The 21,665-nt window shown below is 34.3% G+C and overlaps 1 pseudogene across 1 annotated transcript; it reads left to right on the forward strand.

Moving 5' to 3' along the window:
* The first annotated feature begins 12,375 nt into the window (after positions 1–12,375).
* On the forward strand, positions 12,376–14,536 carry LOC149561559 (putative xyloglucan endotransglucosylase/hydrolase protein 5; annotated as a pseudogene). Its single transcript, XR_016363826.1, has 4 exons — positions 12,376–12,688; positions 12,842–12,942; positions 13,609–13,802; positions 13,917–14,536. The product of XR_016363826.1 is annotated as a putative xyloglucan endotransglucosylase/hydrolase protein 5 (transcript).
* The last annotated feature ends 7,129 nt before the right edge of the window (positions 14,537–21,665 follow it).

A 21,665-nucleotide genomic window follows, 5' to 3' on the forward strand; every position in this document is an offset into this window, starting at 1 on the left:
CTAAGTGAGGAAGAAAAGCCACTTATTGCAAACATGAAGCAACACATCCAATCAATGAGTGCTCAACTTCAAAGACTAAAAGAAGAGGAAAACACATCATCGAACAAATTCTCCTTGAGAGAAATTTTCCCTTTCTCCAATGATAACCAAAAATCACATTCTTGTGATCTTGAATCCAAGACATCTAAGAACACCTCACATACACCCAAGAAATCTCAAAATATCTTTGAAGAAAAACCTTGGGAACCTAAACCAAAGTGTAATTTCACCCCTTCGGGAAGATCTTATGAATTAACCTTGGAAGAACTTCTTGAATAAAAACTCATTACTTTACCTAAGCTCACTTTGGCGGGAGTTTCCTTTATGAGTAACTATTGTGTCTATCATAGACATAATTTACATAAAACTTCCCATTGTAAGGAGCTGAAAAACAACATCCAAGATCTCTTTGACAATGGTATAATTCAAAAATCTAAGCTCTCAACGACTAAAGATTCTAGTCTCAAGAAGGATCAACCTCATGAAACCATGTCTAGTAACGGTTCAAACACAACTTCTACTTCCTCCAACATACATCCACCTTCTAAATTGTCCAATCTTTCCAACACATATTCACTAAAAGAACTCACTACTCCCCCAGTTGTCTATGTGTACCCTCAAGGACTACCTTTAAAGGAAAATCAAGCTAATCTTGACTTAGCTGCAAACCTCTGCCATACTACACAAAGAAATATCCAAAACCTCCATGTGTTGCTCCTCCTATTATCCCCAATCCAACTATTCCTCCATTGTCCCTTCAAGAGCCTATTATGGAGACTCTAGAAATATATTCGAATACAGATTCAGATACTCCCTTATCCTTGGATTTGGTTTCATGTCAAGAGGACCACTTAAATGATGAAGAAACAAGTGTTGATCAAGACCAAGATTCCTTCATCCCCTTTCAAGTCTTCCAAGATCTTGTGCCTCCATCTCAAGAGCCACATAGTCCTCCATCTCCCATGTCATGCACCTCTACTAAGCAAGATCAAGATATTCCTTCCACCATCCTTAGGGAGATTATAAAAGACCAAGAGAAGGATACTTTTCCTATATTACCTAAAATTCCTTTTGAAGAGAAAAGTGTTCCCTTGCTCTCTTATTCTACCTCACTACATTCACTTCCAAACTATGCTCAAGCTTTAAATACTCTTGTCAAAGGTATTACTCCTATAACAGTTACTCATAAATCTATTGATGGCCTGGGTCATGTTGCTCACTCTAAGGATGCTGATATCTCTATTCACTATCCATTTACATCTTCTAAATCTATTCTTGGTCCTTATCCATCTAAGCTAAAACCTTCAAGTCTTCCATCCATATTGGGACCTTATGTTCCTCTATTTCCTACTTCCATGCTCAACTCATTACATGTTCCTCCTACCCTACCCCAAGATCAACAAAGATACACATACTTGAACTCTTCACATTCACCTTTCCATCTAAACCAGTCATATTGGCCTCATTCATCCATAAATCCAAAGTCCTTTGAAAGCAATTTGGATGATCAACTCAAACACAAGTGCATGAATCCATCCTCAAAAGTTCACTATGTCTCCTCTAATCGACATGTGAATGTCGGGAAGGAAAATACGCAAAAGAGACTGCAAAAGTCCACTATTCAAAAGAGCTCAACCAAAGAAAATGTGGGTTCTTAAATCTGTTATTGAAGAAATGTGTTCCAAAGCATCTAATGAAAAATCAAAAGCTATATGGATTCCCAAGTCTCTTTTGAAGGACTTGAATATTGAAAACAAATCAAAGTTGACATTCAAGCTTCCAAAGGTTTCCAATCCATCTCCTTTCCAACATCTTCCTAAAAAGGTTTCAAAACCTTCTACTCCACCCCTCTCCAAAATGGCTTTGCTACCTCATATATCTAAGCCTCAATCTATTTCATCCATATTTCCTTCATCATTCCACTACCCTTCAAGGTGCGTGTCAATGTTGATCTTACCTAATATCGCATCCACCCTCATTAGATTCTCTAAATCTTATGCTTGCTTGCCATCCTTGCTTGTTTCAATCTTCTAAAACCAACAACCTTATCCTCCATCTACCTCTCATTTTCCTATCATTTCCCTTCCATTACCTTATTAGCATCTTTGAGTGTACCTTGCTATGGCCTTGGCTTATCATATCTTATCTTTCTTATAGGCATGCTATATAACTTGAGAAAAGCTTGAATTCTTTCCAAAAACTCTGAAAATCCCAAAAAAATAAAAAAAAATTTTAAAATTTAAAAAAAGAAAAAAAAAAGAAAAAAAAAAAAAAAGAAAGAGAAAAAAAAAAGTGCCTCGGTGAAAACCTGGAAACAAGCGCCTTGGTAGAGTAAAGAAAAATAAATTCGTCCTATGGTGAAAACCACTTCTTGTGGCACCTTAGATAAGTACCATGATGAAAACCTGGTAAATAGGCGTCATGTGTAATTCTTCCATCCATGACATCCTATCATGATCTTTCTTATACTTCAAATGCCCTCATTCCTGAAGCCACTCACCCATAACCTCCATAACAAACTTTGCTATCCTATTCAGTTAACCCTCTGGTCTTGATCAATGAAAGAAAGAAGAAAACTCAGTTCTTGGCAATCTCTTGACATGGTCACTTTCTTGGATTACTTACATGACACCCTTCATTACACTATGAGCTTATATTGTTGTATCCTTTTCCCTAGCTTGGGTAATCTTGTGAAGGCTTTCCTTGAGAGTAACATTCACCGCTTCATACTCCTTGCCTTTCCATCTCTACTTATCCACTAGCTTGCTATTACATATTTTCCTACACCTTGCTAGACACTGGAACAAAATCAAGGTAATCCTTCTTGAGAACTACTAATCTCTAAAAAAAATCAAAAAATCAAAAAAAGTCCTGAAAAAAATTGTTACCCTGGTGAAAACCTAGCAATAGGCGCCTTGGTAACACCAAAAAAAGTGAAAAATACAAAAAAAACCAAAAAAAAACAAAAAGAGAAAAATACAAAAAAATTGAAAAGCAAGAAAAGTGTCATTGGTGAAAACCTAGAAATAGGCATCATGGTAGCAAAAAAAGAGAATCTTGCCAAGAAGGTGAAAACCTGGTAAATAGGCACCTCTTGTTCCCCAACGCTCCATCTTGTAGCGCACCTTCGGGCTTTTTGTACAATCGCTTTCATGCTTTTGCTTTCTTGCTTTTCCTACTTTCTACTCATGTATCCATGGATTGAGTCTTGTCATAGCTTGGGGGAATTCCCCCTTAGTGTCACTATTTTTTAGATTATCCTCAGAATCTCTTTCGCAACAATCACCTATGATCCTCACTGCGTCTGCCTACTGTTGCTAGTGTCACTATTTTTGAGATTCTCCTCATAAAATCTCCTTTGTGACAGTCACCAATGGTCCTCACTACGTCTGCCTACTATCACTAGTGTCACTCTTTTCGAGATTCTCCTCATAGAATCTCGTTCACGACAATCACCAGTGGTCCTCACTATGTCTGCCTATTGTCGTCAATGTCACTCATTTCGAGATCCTTCTCATAGGATCTCTTTTGCAATAGTCACTAGTTGTTTCAACTATGTTTGCCTACTGTTGCTAAGGTCATGTCTCTAGATTCCTTTTGGAAAATCTCTCTTGCGTCAGTCACCAGTCATCCTAGCTATGTCTATCTACTATCTCTTAGTCCTCTTTAGGTTCTTCATCATGAAGTTTCCTCTTTGACCTCAGTCACCAGTTGTTCTGACTGCGTCTGCCTACTGTCGTCACTCTACTGAAGAGATTTCTTTCAAACATGTTCTGGACATTAACACTTGACATCAATTCCGAAAACATTGAACTCAAAAATGATATAATTGTTTGGATATGCTGAGCTTTTTCTTTGTTTTTGCTTTATCATATCTCCTTGAGCAACTCGATGATGTCATCTTCGACTAGAGAAGCAATGACTGGGGGCATGATCTTTTTCTTTGCTTTCTGTTTGCGGTTTAGTTCCAATTAGTTGATACATTCCTATAAAAGGGGTGTCCACTATAAGAGCCTCCATCTTGTATTGGATGGTCGGGTGTACCTCGACTCCTTTTATAAGAATACATCAATAATGTTGGTGCTTCTCCTTTTTTGTTGGAGTGAACTCTTCATGCTACAGTAAATACTAATACTTGTCCTGCTAAGTGAACGTACGGGTCACTGCGAATATATCTAGCACACTTCTATCTCAGGTTACGAACGCAAGGGTTGTTGCAGACAGAATGAATACTGAATGCTTAGCATAAGAGGGATCTCCTGTGTGTTTGGTGTGCCTGTCATGCAAGAAACATTCTGGTCATCCTAGCATTTATGCTTTGATGCTTATGTTAACTTGCTACATTAAAAGGGACAAATGTTCTGGTCATTCTAGCTTCTTGTGCCTCAAATGCTTACATTTAATCCCGACAAACCAATAACGTATGTTATATTCATATTTCCATGATTGCAATGTTAGTGGGAATTGTATAACATACGAGCTTTATTTTATATCCGGTGATGATTAAATATCGAGGCTCGGTAACTAGACCTAGGGTTGCATTTAACATAGTCTTGCATTGCATACTTCACTTGCATAAGCATGCGATTCAATTACAAATCTACTTTCACCTTCTCTGATGAGGGATTGCTAATCTCTTCAAAGTATCATGTTCTTTCACAAACTGCACAAATGATTGATTAATCACTCTCTTGGCTACTTTGGTTGTTCTGAACCCATTTTCAGGATCGAATTCAAAATCTAACACACTTAAGTCGCTCAAAAATGCATTTTACAATTTTGGGACCAATGCGATCGAATGCTTGTGCAGTCCAAATTTTTCTGATACATTGTGATTCATGGAATCTTTTCAACTCAAACTTGGTCTTTTGGATCTCGAAATCACTTCGGATCAACTTTTACATTTCTTCAGATCACTTTGATCTCTCCAAATTTCTTCTGATCACTCTGATCTCTCCAAATTTCTTCTGATCGTTCTGATCTCTTCATATTTCTTTAGATCTTTTTGATCTCTTCTTTATTCTTTAGATCGTTCTAATCTCTTCTACGTTCTGTTGAATCTCAGATTTCTTCTACTGCTTTACATCATATTTCTGGTGTGTCATCTTTCGATTTCGCTCCCGAGGGGGCAGGATGATTACATCATTGAACTTGAATTTCAAATCAATTTGAATCTTCATCACTTGGGGCATCTTGTTCCCATCTCATGTCCTCATCACTTGGGGCATCTTGTTCCCTCCTATCTGGCATCTTTGCTATCTATCTTATCTTTTCATCAATTGATCAACCTTATAACAACTCTTCTTAAAGTTCGATGGACAAGTATTGGGACAGTCTAAACCTCGACTCCTGAGGATCAAGCCTCATTCTGGGGATGATTCTACAACTCATGATTGGACCTTGTTATCTTTTATCAATCTTAGGTATCTAGGTTTTCTATACGGATCCTTGAAGGTTAATCTTCGTTCTGGAGATAATCTTCTAAATGCTTTCAATCTTAGGTATCTAGGTGTTCTATCTGGGTCCTTGAAGGTTAATCTCTGTTCTGGAGATAATCTTCTAAATGCTTTCAATCTTAGGTATCTAGGTGTTCTATCTGGATCCTTGAAGGTTAAGCGTTGTTCTGGAGATAATCTTCTAAATGCTTTCAATCTCGGGTATCTAGGTGTTCTATCTAGATCCTTGAAGATTAAGCTCCTTTATGGAGAAAATCTTCTAAATGCTTTCAATCTTAGGTATCTAGGTGTTCTATCTAGATCCTTGAAGGTTAAGCTCCGTTCTGGAGATAATCTTCTAAATGCTTTCAATCTCAGGTATTTAGGTGTTCTATCTAAATCCTTGAAGGTGTTAAGCTCTGTTTTGGAGATAATCTTCTAAATGCTATCAATATTAGGTATCTAAGTGCTCTACTTGGATCCCTTGGGATTAAGCTCTATTCTAGAGATAGTCCTTAAAAGCTTATCAATTGGTCTCTGTGTACTCAACTTTGGAACCAATCTCATGTTCGCATCACACTTTTTTATTATCTTTGAATTGAACGTGTTGCTCGCACATTCATTCAAAGAGGGGCAAAATGTAATACCCCAAAATTGGCTCATTGCCATCTCAACCAATTCTGGTCTATTTTTGATCAATTCTAAGTCCTATTCTAATATGCAATTCTCATTCTACTATTCGCTACTTGACTTAATTGTCAGATGCAGAAGACCCTAATCTGCATTCATCATATTTCTTATTTAATTCCTATAGTGCGTACTCATATTAGTCACATTAAACCTACTTGATTTAATTATAATTTAATTTAAAGTGTTTATACTTTATTAAATTAAATTATCTCCTAAGGCTAATGAACTATGTAATTAAATTTATTTAATTTAATAAATACACCTATCTTGATTAATTAAATGTAATTATTTAATTAAATGTAATTATTTAATTAAATGGGAAAGGTATTTCTAATTAATTAAATGAAATTATTTAATTAAATGGAGTACTTACTTCTAATTAATTAAACAAAGTTATTTAATTAAATGGGAAACCATTCCTAATTAATTAAATGAAGTTATTTAATTAAATAAGAAAAGTGTCTCTAATTAATTAAAGGATTATTTAATTAAATAGAAAAGGTAATTATGAGAGCATATCTCATTTTATTAAATTAAATATCTCACCAAAATCTCTCTTCAGTTCAAAAAGGGAAATTCCCTGTTCACTGTTGATAAAAAAGGAATTAAATTAGTTAACTCCTTATTCTACTCAAATTAAATTAGTTAGCTCATTATTCTACTCCAATTAAATCAGTTAACTCCTTTTAATTTGAAAATCTTCCTTTATGATTGAACTTCACCTTTAATCCTAACCGTTGATTGAAATCAATCTCAACCGTTGATGGATTCCAGGAAAGTCTATTTAAGAGACCCTCATCTCTTCATTTTGGGAGAGGATGAATTAGAATTTGCATTGAATTGTTGTTGAAATTCATACTCACATTTGCTCACATTTTCTCACATTCTTGCATACATCTTGCATTCTTAGTTTAAATTCATTTAGCTTAATATGCATAGTTTAATCTAGTTTTGTTTCAATTGTTCCTAGATTAGAATGCATTTCTCATTCTAGATTAATCTGCACAATCATATAGATTAATTTCATTTCTTAAATCCTTTGTTCTTAAAGGGTCTGGTTGCTTAAACACCTCAAATCTGAGGATATCTAACAAGCAATTCCCTTTAGATAGAAGGCAACAGGTCATCTTGCCGATTGATTTTCGGATGAACAATCCAATGTTCATTCCGGGATGAATCCACAAATAAAGACCGTGTTGAAGTGTGTGTTAGCATAGGCCGCATTTTCACATATACAGGTGCATGCATTTAATGCAAATTTTAGATACTTCGAATCTTATAAAAAATCCATCCTTCCATTTTTTCGAAAACATCTAACTTTTGATAACAAATTATGTCCTAATATTTTTTTTCTATTACATTCTAGAACATTCATAATCCATTTTTTTTAAAGATTATCATATTTATTTGAGTAGAATTATAGCTTCCCTTCTACCTTAAATACTCTCAATTTATACAGAGCAAATTAATTTATGTGGAAGCTAAAAAATATTAACGACGAATAAATCAGAGGAGCCAAAGCAAATTAATTTATGTGGAACCGAAAAACAATTAACATCGAATGAATCAGAGGAGCCAAAGCAAATTAATTTATGTGGAAGCTGAAAAATATTAATAGTGAACAAATCAGAGGAGCCAAACAAGATCAAGTCTCTCCATCTCATTTGGTAATCTTATTTCAGTAATCTTAATAAGTAATCACATTAAAATTTTCCAAAACAAGACTTGTGTGAAATGTTCTGCATCAATTTAACTAAAATTAGTGCACTTATGCAGGGAGGATCTTAATGAACAGAGATTTTAAGGCCCTACAATCTGATAAATGGGGATTTAATGACTCTGCATAAAAAAAAAAGTGGTAATTTTTGTGAACCAAGTTCTAAAAATGAGGATTTTATGTTCCTAAAAGTTCTTTTTCATAGCAGAAACTTTGTATTTTGTAAATTTATTTTTTTCCACAACTCTAATGCAAGGGATGTCTAAAAATATTTGGATTCTGGTATTCTAGAAAGTGTAAACTACCTTTCATGGAAGATATGAGATTTCATAAACTATCAATTTAGTTGGGATGTTGTCAAATGTAGGCATAACTATATTTATCCATCTCTCTACTGAATCAAACCAAGCAATCAATAACTAATTGAAACATCAATAATATATGACTTTCTTGTAGAATTTGCAGTTTGACTTATTTAGTCCAATCTCATTCATTTAAATAGAACAGATCATTGGTAATTATGAAGAAAAAATTTATAAAATCTAATTCATTTAAATACAACAGATCATTGAACTAGGAAAGATATATGATTCAAAAATCCATTTCATTAGGATATTCAAGAGGTCAATAATTTTTCAAGATATGTAGAAGGCATTCTTGATGATGTGAAAATCATTTAAATAAACGTAATCACAATTATTTATGCTAATTTAATATAAATCTTTATTCTATATTACTATTTAATATAATAATGTTTTCTCTTGAATTATTAAACTACCTATTTAAAAAATAAAAAATTGAAAGAAAACTAAATTTTTGATTTAAAATGTTAAGTTTGAAAGTTGTGTTCAAAGCTTTAGAATTCTAAAATGTTACCTAGCTTTTACTTTTACTTAGATATTTTAGACTTTCCAAATTATTAGTTAAACTTTTCAAGATTATATTGTATTATAGGGATATTCAACATTATGGTTAATAGTCTCCATTTTATGTATTATGACATGGAAACAATATTAAATTGTATTTGAATTAAGATTGGATTTAAATTTAATTTCAAAGATGTATCTAAGTTTCATTTGAAGCACTCTCCAGTGCGATTTCAAAAGCTACAACTATTTTGAAATACTTGCTATATTCAGGTTTCAAAAAATTATTGAACAATAAAAATATGGTACTTTATAGTTTGTTACCATTTTAATATTGTATATATTAATAGTTGTTCCTATGTAAATTACACTATTGCATTTAACATCTTAGAGTTCATAGTAATGGCACAAATATTTTGATAAAGATGACAAAATATTTGATCAGCTATATCGTATGATTACTTCCAACATATGATGACATTGATTGTGTAGTTTTTAAGTCAAACTCATTGACTTGGTTTCCAACATGGTAACAATTGGATAATATTGCTTCTAACATGTCAACAATTACAAAGTGTGTACAACTTATTTAGTGTTATCACAAATGAAATATGTAACAAAATTATATATCTCATCAAAAACCAATATTTGAAACTTTGACTATAACCTCAACTCTAATTTTATGTTGACATGAACTAAACGCTATGCGTCCTTGTTTAAAGAGCCTAAATATTGTGCATTCTTTCAACTCATTCAAACATTTTCAAATCAACAAAATAATTTGACCCAATAAACTTTCTTCAAACTTCTAGAATTAGAAACAGGAACAGATTCGCTGACCTCATCATAGAAATTGTCAAAAAAAAGTACCTTGTTTGGTAAAGGTGGCAGATGGTCTTTAATTTTCATAGTAATCTAGAACATCTTGAGAGACCGTATCATTGACATCTCCAACAGTATATTTAATAATAATAATAACTAAAAGCTAGAATATCGAACTCTTATCATTATGCCAGCAATCAATTACTCAAAGTTAAAGTTTGACATTGCAACATAGTATACCAGTCCCTTTTTTCTTCCTTCCAACTACGCATTAAAATTCACATGTAATTGCTGTTTTTTTTCGGAAAAAATCAACACACGTAATTATTTCTGTTCCGCACGCCTTTGCAGAAAGACATGTCTGCTCCGAGGTTTTCTGTTTACTGTTCAGGTCGTCTTTGAAGAACCCAAGATGTTCTAACAATAATTGCCATTATATTCTTTTCTTATTGATTGAAGTTGGTATGTAGTCAATTAAGGACTAAAGCTTGAAATGTGAAATGTTTTAATATTTTTGTTAACTGGAAAACATTGATAGCATGCTGTTTTGTAATATTGCTCATGATTTAACTGTGTGATATTGAGTCAAATTCATGTTGAACATGTTATTATTATTTTTTTCCTAATGATTCTCTAAGAAATTAGAGATTGTTAATTAGTATAGCGTTTGTGTTTTCTATAAATTCAATTAAATAAATAATTTTAAAATATTATTTAGAATAATAATAATTAATAATCAAATAATAAATTTATTTTAAAAGTATAAAAGTTTCAAATTTTTTAATTCAAATATTCTTTTTTTTTTTTTAATATAGAGGTTTAACACTAGAAAGAGACAATTTAGAGAGGCCATGAAAAATATAGTAAATATGAGAGGGTCTTTACAAATTAATTTTAGCAATTAAAGTCTATGAGTTGAAACCTCTTCTTCCAAAGATCAAACAGAAAACTATTTGTCAACGAGACTTCAGATTTTAGATTATGTGAATCACTCCCTAGAAAGCAAAAATAATGCTACTCACAATTGTTCTACTCTTCATCACCACCTCTTTTAAAACTAGTGCGGTACTTTTACTTGGCTAAACTCAAAAAGTTTCTAAGCTGAAGCTCATCATTTCTAAACTCACACAAACAACTATGAGAAGATACTGCTAAGAAAGAGAGTACATCATTTAGATGGAGCTTGGCTGATGATAATTCTACCTTGGATAATGTTCACCATAAATTTGATGACAATGACCCCCTTTTAATATAATTATTTTTCTGTTTAAAAGTTTAATATATGTTTTGGACTTAACATAATGGCTTCTTAATTTCCATTTAGACTTAATATTAAATATAATTTAGAGGTCTATATTCTTACTATTCAGCTTTTAAAAAATATATTTTATTAAGGGAAAGCATCTAGTAGTTGGGTATGTTGGTGGTTATAGTATTTTCTGATTTAATGATCAATATTTTTAGCTTTATTGCAACAATAGTTTTAAAGTGATAATTGTTAGTGTTGATGATGACTTTTTATAATAGAATGAATTTATTTAATAGATCTAAAAAGTAAGAAATTCTGTAGTGGTACATCAGCACACTCATCTAACACGAGTTAGCCAACAGTTAGGTTGGGGTCTCATGGAAGCCAGCTTCCTTTAAAATAGAGCTGCACCCCCGAGATTTTTTAGGAAATTTGTAAGCTAAGCGGTCCTATGGATATTGTAATTTGAGTTTTAGCTCCCAAATTTAAGGAAGAACTTTCTAAAATTTATTTTATGATAAAATACTTTTTAAGTTTTAAAGTCTCAGTTTTTGACAAATGGCTAGATTTTTCCCTAAGCTAGTGGGGCTATTTCCAGCCCCACCCCATTTTCATCCGCTTCCTTTAAAAACAGGGCTCCTATTACAAAGGAAAAGATTCTAATTAAACTTGTAGCCCCTCAGAAAAATTCTTATGGGACCATCTGTACCTGAAAAATAGCCCTGTAGTGCCCCCCTCATGGGACCCTTGCCTTATAATTTCAATATTTTTGAAAACATTTTTGAGCTCTTTGACAAAGAGCATCACCCATATGATATCATATTTGAGGATGTGCACCTAAAATGTTAGGTATAATTAGAAGATTTGACAATTAACATAATAAAAAATATTTTAAATGATTTAAAATTTTATATAATATTTGAAAAAATATGAAATAAAGATGTTCAACTATTGAATGATCCCTCCTATTATCTCCTCAACAATTAAAACTCCCTCTCCCATATTATACGTTCTTAAATATAAACTTGGGTATATTTAGATTGAGGAGTGAATAGCTTTTCAAGCCACAGACTAAATTTTTTGAATTGAAACCAACGTTGTAGACTGATACGTCACGGCATATGTTGGACAAGTCAATTGGAACACGGAACTTAGAAACAATTTCTGGATACAATAATATCAAACATAGATTGGGAAACTACTGTTAAAGACAACACTAAATGTTGGGTTTTTCTTTTATGATAAAACTGCTGTGCCTACCCTGATACCCTTTCCTATAGCTAAATTGAAATATTCAACAACCCACAGCTGGCATTAGGCCTCCTAATTTGAATTTGTATTATTATCTCCAGCAGGGTCTTTTGATATTCCATTCCAATGAAAACGCCCATCAACATTGTCTTACCTGCCCGCCCCAAATATAGTTTTTGAATTTTTCAAAGCGCGTGAATGATCAATGTATGGTGTAGATTCCAGGAGGGTGAAGATTCTGACTGGAGAATATAGGTGACATAATATGTCATCTACTTTGATTATTTTTCTCTTCATTAGGATCCTCTCGTTGTCAAAACTCTAACGACAATATGCTTCATTGAATATAAATATACGAGTTGGAGAAGTTGGGTATGCCAGAATTTGTTCAAACTATTCCACTGACATTGTGATTTTCTGTAGAAGCCATGAAAGGTTGTTTGAAGCTTTTGGGCTTTAGAGGATATATCTGTTCTGTCCTGTTTCTAGTTTTCTACTTTTTGTCCCAGGGAGAATCCTCCAATTTCAACGACAAGTATGGCATCTCATGGGGAAATGATAACAATTAGGTTGTTAAATAATGGGCAGACAGCACAACTCAGTCTGGATCATTCTTCAGGTATTCCACTTAGTAGATTATAGTCCCCTGCATATGCATAAGGATTTTGATTATGGCTATGATATTGAAAATGGTGAAGATTTTCATTATGGTCTTGATAATGGCTATGGTATTGCAAATGATAAACAATTTTCCTTCTCATGGGTGTTTCAGGTTCTGGTTTTGCATCCATAGATAAGTACCTGTTTGGAAGTTTCAACATGAGAATTAAGCTTATACCTGGAAATTCAGCAGGAACGGTCACTGCATATTATGTATGTAAGCTGGTTGATTGACATGAAATCGTTTATTATTATTTCATATCATTTCAAAGAAACTAAATTTGAAGTTGATAGATTGTTATAGCAAAATAACCTTTGGGAAATTAGAGAATGGTAGCATTCTATGTCTTAAATGATAGTTTAAATTAAATTCTACATGTTTAATGTAATTAATGTCATATAAGAGAATTGGTCGTCTTATTCATATAATTATCTTTATTAAGATAAGAAGGGTTTAGAGAGGGTCAAAATCCTTATGATAAAGCTTGATGATAAGAAGACAACTAATAAAATAGGAATCACTAAATATAAAAACTAATAAAGACAAAAGACTATTACTACAATTGTTGATGGGTAATAATTGTATATGTTTGATTCGACCTCTTTTTAACTTCTTTATAAGAATGTTGGCAGAATGGAGCTGACCCTGCTCATAAAATAATAGTTGCAGATGACTATGTTCTTCATTACAGACAAATATGTTTATCTATTTGGCTTCCTCTGTCCTATATCATTAAGTTAAATTTCAACAATTGTGATAATCCTCGTTTAATTACATAATTGCCAAAATAAACAAGACCACTAAACAGGAAACCTGAGTATAATTCAGCTGGTTTTAGAAGTAGACTGACATTATTTTTCATTTTGTTTTCTCAACAGATGTCATCAGACACATCATCCCATGATGAAATAGACTTTGAATTCTTGGGTAACCTGCCAGGCAAGGGCTACCATGTACAAACAAATGTATTTGCAAGTGGGGTTGGAAACAGAGAGCAAAGGATAAAGCTCTGGTTTGATCCATCTGCAGACTTCCATAACTACTCTATTCTTTGGAACCAAAAGCAAATAGTGTATGAAACAATACCTTCTCAAAATCTAAATTATTCATTTGCTGGTCATTGATTTCTCATTTACAAATACATATATACAATTGTGTTTAATATTCTTAGCTTATTTGTAAGCAGGTTTTCTGTGGATTCAATACCCATTAGGGTTTTCAAGAACAATGAAGCAGCGGGTGTTCCATATCCAAAGAATCAACCCATGAAAATAATCTCAACCCTTTGGAATGGAGAAGATTGGGCCACGGATGGAGGAAAAGTGAAAATAGATTGGAGTAAATCTCCTTTCGTTGCATCTTATGAGGCCTTCGAAGTTGATGGGTGTGTGGCAAATGGTTCATCAAAGTCATGCGGAGCGCAGTGGTGGGATCAATCTTTATTTCAGAATCTAAATCGAAACCAGTTAAGAAAACTTCGGTGGGTTCAGCGAAAGTACATGTTCTATGATTACTGCAAGGATAAGTCAGGGAGGTTTTCCACGCCCCCACCTGAATGTGCATTGAATCCCTGAAAACTATTGGTGTTTCAAAATGTCTCTGTAGTGGGGATGTTGTGCTGATTCATTGCAAGCTTGTCAATAAGACGAGCTTCCATTATTTTGTTTATAGGATTTGTATTAAAACAACCCATGAAAGACAATGTTGTAAAATTGGAGCACTCGGCCGTTCAATGAGTCGCTGATTTATTGAATAATAAGATTTTATTTTGGAATAAAATAAATTCTATAATATTTTAATTAGAAATTCAGTTATTTTTCTTTCTAATATTATTTCTTAGTAAAAGGATTTTCAATCATTATGTGTTATAGGAGCGCCAACCTGAAGTATTCTTTCTTGCTCAATCATTAGAAAGATTTACCAATGTAGAGAGGAAGCATTATCAGGTTGTTATAAAATTAAAAAGTTGAAAATCTAATTACCACTTAATTGAAAGTGATTGGAATTGTATATGGCATATGAGAAATACTAATAAATTATTTCTAATAAATCTCCTTTTTATTTAATAATATATTTTAAGACTAGAATTGTTATTGTTATGATACAACAATAAAGATTGAAGAGTTTAATGAATGCCTAATTAACTAAGCAATATGCAAACACCATAATCAAACCTCCAGATTAAATTTGTAGATCAATTATGTTTCAAAAGGTATGCACATTAGATATGACAATGATCACAATAAATAATAAGTTGTAACATTTGAAATTTCCCTCATCCAATTTAGTATTGATATTTTTAATAAAAGAAGGATCATATTAAATCACCACCTTATCTTTTATATATGTCCATGACTTCTTACAAAATATATCGCATGATCTCAATAAAGTAAGGATACATCCATGCATAAAACATAGCATACTTGACTTGTCATCCTTAACCTAAAGGGTAATAGGGACATTAATTAGTGTTGCAATGTTGTGTTTCCTATATTGAGATGAAGAGTTATACTACATTTTAAAAATTGAACTACTATTGAGCTTTATGCACTGACATTTGTCATGAAACAAATGAAAAACTCTTTAATTGTCGTTATGTTTAGGATACACTATGGATATCATTCATGAGGTCCAAATTGAAAGATCAAGGCATTGTTGTCATATAAAATGCAAGAAATGTACTAAGGATTTATTTTTATCTAGACCCTCTTTCGTTTGCCTTCTTTGTGCCATCTTGATGGTTGTCACTTTCATGTTTATGCCTATTTTGTGATTATGTGTGATTGATGAGTGGTCTACACCCTTAAGGTGATTTAACTTATGTTTTTGCATCACTAGACTCTTTAAGAATTATATTTGGTTGTTTGTGTACCTATGAAATGTGGCCTCTGAAACTCACAGACACTTCAACACAGTCTTTATTCGTAGATTTATCCTGGAATGAACATGAGATTGTTCACCCAAGAATAGTCTGACAAGGTGACTTGTTGCTTTCTATCTAAAGGGATTTTTCTTATTATATATCCTTAGATTCGAGGTGTAAGCAACCAGACCCTTTAAGAACGAAGGATTTGAGAGATGCAACTAAGCTAGATGAATGCGCAAATTTACTCTAAATGTATAATGCAAACTAATTTAAGAACTTGTAAAAGAAGTTATACTAGATGCATACATTCTAAATGCTAAATGATGAAAAATATGTGAGAATGTATTGAGCTAAGTGAGTGCAAAATGCGACAACAATTCGATAGCAAATCAAAAATCCACCCAAAATGAAGAAATGAGGGTCTCTTAAATAGATTTTTCTGAAATACTCCAATAGTTGAGATCGATTTCAATCAATGGTCAGGATTGAAGATGAGGTTCAGTTAAGGTGGAAGATTCCCAAATTAGAGGGAGTTAACTGGCTCAGATCTAAGTACAAGAGTCAGTCAGCTCAGATAAACTTTAGTGTGAGAGTAAGTGATCTGGGTCGCTTCTAATTTCATGAGCAGTGAACTAGGAATTTCTATTTTTGAACTAAAGAGAAAATTAGGAGAGATATTTAATTTAATAAAATGAGATATGCTCTCATAAATATATTTTATTTTTAATTAAATAATTTGATTTAATTAGTTAGAGACACTTTTTTGTTTAATCAAATAACTTTATTTAATTAATTAGGAATAGCTTCCTATTTAATTAAATAACTTTGCTTAATTAATTAGAAATAGCTTCTCAATTTAATTAAATAATTTCATTTAATTAATTAGAAATGCCTTCCCCATTTAATTAAATAATTCATTTTAATTGATTGAGATAGGCGTATTTATTAAATTAAATAAATTTAATCTTGTAGTACATTAGCCTTAGGAGATAATTTAATTTAATAAAGTATGAATACTTTAGATTAAATTAAATTGAAATCAAATAAGTTTAATGTGGCTAATATGAGTGTGTACTATAGGGATTAAATAATGAGTATGATGAATGTAGATTAGGGTTTTCTGCATTTGACAATTAAGTCAAGTAGCAAGTAGCAGAATGAGAATTGCCTATTAGAATAGGTCTTAGAATTGATCAAAATAGACCATAATTGGTGATCATGGCAATGAGCCAATTTTGGGGTATTACATTTTGCCCATTTTTGAATGAATGTGCGAGCAACATGTTCAATTCAAAGAAAATAAAAAAGAATGATGTGAGGATCAAGAAATGAGATTGATTCCGAAATTGATGATACGAAGACCAATTGATAAGCTTTTAAGGATTATCTCTAGAATAGAGCTTAATCCCAAGGAATCCAAGTAGAATACATAGATACTTAAAATTGATAAGCATTTAAAAGGTTTGTTTAGAATGAAGTTTGACCTTTAAGGATCGAGATAGAACACCTAGATACCCGAGATTGAAAGCATTTAAAAGATTATCTCTAGAATAGAGCTTAACCTTTAAGGATCTAGATATAACACCTAGATACCTGAGATTGAAAGCATTTAAAAGATTATCTCTAAAATGAAGCTTAACCTTTAAGGATCTAGATAGAACACCTAGATACCTGAGATTGATAGCATTTAAAAGATTATCTCCAAAACAAAGCTTAACCTTTAAGGATCTAGATAGAACACCTAGATATCTGAGATTGAAAGCATTTAAAAGATTATCTCCAGAATGAAGCTTAACCTTTAAGGATGCAGATAGAACACCTAGATACCTAAGCTTGAAAGCATTTAACAGATTATCTCCAGAACAGAGCTTAACCTTTAAGGATCCAGATAGAACACCTAGATACCTAAGATTGAAAGCATTTAAAAGATTATCTCCAGAATGGAGCTTAACTTTTAAGGATCCAGATGGAACAACTAGATAACTAAGATTGAAAGCATTTAAAAGATTATCTCCAGAACAGAGCTTAACCTTTAAGGATCCAGATAGAACACCTAGATACTCAAGATTGATAAGAGATAGCAAGATCGAATTATGAGTCATAGAATCATCCCTAGAATGAGGCTTGATCCTCAAGAGTCGAGGTTTAGATTGTCTCGATACCTATAATCAAATGTTGTCAAGATGAAAAAGATGCCAGAAAGAGGGGAACAAGATGCCCCTAGTGGTGAGATGCCCCGAATGATGAGGACATAAGATGGGAATGAGATGCCTTGAGCAATAAGTATTCAATGATGTAATCATCCTGCCCACTCGGGAGCAAAATTGAAAGATGACACACCAGAAATAAGATATAGGAAAGAAATCCAAGATTGTGTAGAATGGAGAAGAGATCAAAAGGATCAGAAGAAAAGATGAAGAGATCAGAATGATCTTAAGAAAATTGGAAGTCGAACCAAAGTGATTTCAAGTCCAAAAGACCGAGTTTGACCAAGGAGTTGACCAAAATTGATCATAGTTGACTTGAGTTGACTATTTCCAAAATGAGTTTTGAAAACATGAAGAAAATAGAGTTGAAAGGATTCCAAGAATTGCAAAGTATCAGAAAAATTTGGACTGCACAAGTGTTCAATCGCATCGGTCCCAAAATTTTAAAATGCATTTTTGAGACACTTAAGTGTGTCAGATTTTGAATTTGATCCTGAAAATGGATTCAGAACAGTCAAAATAGCCAGGGGGTGAGTTTCGCGCAAATCAGAGCACTTTGAAAAATTAGGTCAACAACTATATAAGGGCCCAAGGGGTCATTTTCAATTCATTTGTGCTTTTTTGTCCTTTAGTGAATTGAGCTTTGAGAGAGACATGGCAATGAACATGGGATATCATCATTTTGAGCACTCTAGACGACATAGCTGGCCAGCAGACTACGAACCACCAATGAGTCATCGATTTTCCACCTTTTAACTTTCACTTTTACATAGTTTGAGGTCATTTATTACATGTTTTAGCACTTTTTAGGGTTGTCCAATCAATCTTCATGTGAGACTGTCCTTTCTCGCATGAAGATGTTCTTTCCTCGCATGAAGAAACATTGCGTGTTGTTTCTTCACGCACATCGATGAGGTTTTTCACATAGGAGATACCCATCTCTCACGCGAAGAATGAGATTCTTCGTGTGTGAAAACTTAGTTTCTCACATGATGAAGAGATTCTTCATGCGCAAAAACTTTGTTTCTCGCACGATGAAGAGATTCTTCGCACGAAGGAGAGAAACTTAACGCAAGATCTTGGGATTTTCGTGCGAGAACCTGTGATAGAAGAGTTTAAAATTTTCAATTTTGTACGTAAAATTTGCATTTTTATTACCTTTGTTATGCCATTTCATTCCGGTACTAATTATTTTCTTGTCATTGTTGGTTATGTGTGCAGGAGGTATTTGGTGATGTGTTGTTCAGATCACACTACCCACCTTACGGCCCTTTACTTCGGAGTTTCGATGCCACTGACCTGGCACACATCAAGTGATTTGGCCTATCCTCTCTATGCTAGATTCCAGCCGTGATGGTGAATCACGGCCTACTCACAGCTTTGGTGGAGCATTTCCATTCGGAGATGAACACCTTCCATCTACCAGTGGGAGAGATGATGATCACCTCGAAGGACATTTGGAGGATATTATGGATCCCTTTTCACAGTGCAAGAGTGGTTTATGATATGGTACCCAAAGCAGGTATAGAGGCACTTTCTGCTGTGTTTGGGAGGGAGCTACAGAGAGGTCGAGCCATTAGTTGGGAGGAGCTGATGCACACATATGGACAAATGCATAGATTGGCATCTATGCTAGCTATCTTTTTGAGCTATTTTCTGATGGCTGACAGAGGTTAACACTGGCTAGAGTGTGGGTGGGGAGTTATGCTTCGCTAGATGGTAGGCACCTAAGATTTTTGGGTGGGGTCAGTGTATGCTAGCCCACCTATTCCATGAGATGCATGAGATAGTCTTCCATGAGAATAAGACTATGGCCACTAGTGTTTATGTGTTATAGATCTAGGCATGGGAGTGTCTTCCCATATGTAGGCCCATTCAGGAGGATGCCCAAGAGCCAATGGAGCCATATATCTGCAGATATTGGGGCCATATCACCTAGGTATTCTTGGGTAAGACAAAGCATTGGAGGAAACGTCTCGATGACCTGGTCTCTGTCATATAGCAATCCTGGTGAGAGACAAAGGATTGAGATGATGCCCAAAGAAAGTTGCCCTAGATGTTTAGCTCATGGCCACTGTTGGGCAGGACCACACAAATCATAGAGCAGTTTGTGGTTTCACGGGTGTGGCGGCAATACAATTGACCACAAGATATCTCGTAGGAGTACTATGTCTATGCTCGACTACAGAGGGATGTAGAGTGAGCGTGGCCTCCACGTATGGATCTAGGCCGATCCATGATAGATGTGCATAGTCTAGCTATGGTTTAGTGGGACTACCTTTTGGAGGTAGTAGATGCAGGGATGACACCTGCCTATCAAGCTCATTTGATTAGTCATCCATTCCCATGATTCACTGATCCACTGGGGATGGCAGGTCAGGCATAGAGATAAGTACCTCAGCTACAGCAGGCACAACCACAGCCACAGTAGCAGCTACAGATGCAATCACACGTCTAGCACTGGGTACAGTAGGTGCAAATTCCTCCACAGTAGATGGGATTAGACCCAGGTGCTAGGGGTAGTGGGATAGGACAGAGTTAGCGCTGGAGGCAAAGGATGGAGGAGTAGACACCACCGCAACAGTAGGCACCAACACAGTAGCAGGCACCTGAGATGTTGGATGAGGATATGCCTGATCAGCCTACTTCTTGGACATAGGACATAGTGCGACGCTACCAAGAGTGAATTCATCAGGCCTCCTAACAATTGGGAGATCTATAGATACAAGTAGCTATCCGCGATGCACAGTTGGTCGAGCGATAGCGGGAGATTGATCGATGGAGAGAGTGCATCGAGACTACTAAGCATAGGTCAGTGATGCTTCAAGATGAGGTTTGATTATAGTTAGCCTGGGTAGTGTACTACTTTGCTGCATATTCGACAGTGGTACTTGATGAGGCTCTATAGGTGCAGCAATTTTCATAGTATGCATGAGAGTCTGGAGGTGCACAACCTCCTGCAAGACCAGACATGCCACCACCTCCTCCTCCACCTATTGCTCTTGCTCCTACTCCTCCTAGAGATGAGAGTACATGATAGAGTTAGATGTTGTGTATCTGGCTCTTGATTTTGATCTCTGGCTATGTAGTGATTGGTGTGCCAACACCATTTTGTATCATTTTGGTCGATAGCACTCAAGTAGTGCCCATTTTTGTACTGACCCATAATTTTGATAGATATATATACGAGATTTTGAGCTGAGTATTATGATGTACATGTCATTATCTGTGCCTGCCTCACTTTGATGTACATGAGATATCAATATGATGATTATGAGATGTATGCTGTACTTTGATATGAATGTGTATGTATTTTGATGTGATGTGATGTGATTATGAGCATGTAGAGTAGATATTATGAGTATATGGATGCGATGCATATGGAAATGGACTGGCATCTCATGTAGTGTTGCATGTTTTGCTTGATAGTGACAAGTGTTCCCTTAAGGAGTGTGAATCGATGAACCAAATGCTTGTGTAGTCATGGAGAAACGTAATATGTGTGAAGATGCCCCCAATCTTTCCTCACATAGGGGAGAAATGGAATCACAACCAAATTGTGTGCTTATGCATGTGACTTATGTAATGCAAGACTTTATTAAATGCAACCCTAGTTCTAGTTACCAAGCCTCGACATCTTATCATCACTAGATATAGAACAAAGCTTGTATGTCATATAATTTCCGCTGACATTGCAATCATGGGAATATGAATAGACCATATGTTATAGGTTTGTCAGGATTAAATGTAAGCATTTGAGGCACAAGAAGCCAGAATGACCATAACATTTGTCCTTATTAATATAGCAAGTTATCATAAGCATCAAAGCACAAACGCTATGATGATCAGAATGTTTCTTGCA

Source organism: Cupressus sempervirens, chromosome 4 (assembly GCF_028749045.1).
Source record: "Cupressus sempervirens isolate cs-2001-9-10 chromosome 4, ASM2874904v1, whole genome shotgun sequence".
NCBI classification, from domain to species: Eukaryota; Viridiplantae; Streptophyta; class Pinopsida; order Cupressales; family Cupressaceae; genus Cupressus; species Cupressus sempervirens.